We start from the raw sequence: 1,506 nt of genomic DNA, 5'->3' as shown, positions 1-1,506 counted from the left end.
CCCCCCGGCCTCCCCTACCCCCCGGCACATGCCCTCACCCCCTACCCCCAGTGTCTTGCATACATTGGTTATGCTTATATGCATGCATACATGTCCTTCCATTGATATATTAGCCCCCCCCCGCAACACTCTCTTGCCTTCCCACTGTAGTTTGACAGTCTGTTCAATACTTCTTTGCCTCTGTATCTATTTTTGTTCATAAGTTTATAATGTTCATTATATTCCACATATGAGTGAGATCATGTGATTTTTATCTTTCACTGACTGGCTTATTTCACTTAGCATAATGCTCCCCAGTTCCATCCATGCTGTTGCAAATGGTAAGAATTCCTTCTTTTTTTACAGCAGCGTAGTATTCCATTGTGTAGATGTACCAGAGTTTTCTAATCCACTCATCTGCTGATGGGCATTAAGACTTTTTCCAAATCTTAGCTATTGTAAATTGTGCTGCTATGAACATAGGGGTGCATATATTCTTTCTGACTGGTGTTTCTGTTTTCTTGGGATATATTCCTAGAATTGGTCAAATGGCAGTTCCATTTTTAATTTTTTGAGGAAATGCCATACTGTTCTCCACAGTGGCTGCACCAGTCTGCATTCCCACCAGCAGTGCAAGAGGGATCCTTTTTCTCCACATCCTCACCAGCACTTGTCATTTGTTGATTTGCTGATGATAGCCATTCTGACAGGTATGAGATGGTACCTCATTGTTGTTTTGATTTACATCTCTCAGATGATTAGTGACTTTGAGCATGTTTTCATATGTCTTTTGGACTTCTGTATGTCTTCTTTTGAAAAGTGTCTATTTAGGTCCTTTGCCCATTTTCTGATTGGATTATTTATCTTCCTTTTGTTAAGTTGACTTCCCTGTAAATGTTGGAGATTAAACTTTATCAGAGATAACATTGGCAAATATGTTCTCCCATGCAGTGGGCTTTCTTGTTGTTTTGTTGATGGTTTCTTTTGATGTGCAGAAGCTTTTTATTTTGATGTAGTCCCATTTTATTTATTTTCTCCTTAGTTTCCATTGCCCGTAGGCGTTGTATTGATAAAGATATTGCTATGACAAATGTCTGCTATTTTGGTGCCTATGGCTTCTTCTAAGATTTTTATGGTTTCCCATCTTATGTTTAAGTCCTTTATCCATTTTGAGTTTATTTTTGTGTAAGGTGTAAGTTGGTGATCTAATTTCATTTTTTTGCAAGTATCTGTCCAATTTTCCCAACACCATTTATTGAAGAGACTGTCTTGACTCCATTGTATGGTCTTGCCTATTTGTCAAATATTAATTGAGCCATGTGGTTTGGGTTGATTTCTGGGTTCTCTATTTTATTCCATTGGTGTATATGTCTGTTCTTGTGCCAGTACCAAGCAGTTTTGCGAACAGTGGCTTTGTAATACAGCTTAATATTTGGTATTGAGATCCCACCTACTTTGTTCTTCTTCCTCAGGATCGCTGCAGCTATTCGGGGTCTTTTTTTATTCCAGATGAATTTTTGGAGAGCT

The sequence above is a fragment of the Myotis lucifugus genome, unplaced genomic scaffold, assembly GCF_000147115.1.
Source record: "Myotis lucifugus unplaced genomic scaffold, Myoluc2.0 scaffold_230, whole genome shotgun sequence".
In the NCBI taxonomy this organism is placed as follows: Eukaryota; Metazoa; Chordata; class Mammalia; order Chiroptera; family Vespertilionidae; genus Myotis; species Myotis lucifugus.
This window is presented reverse-complemented; position numbering follows the sequence as displayed.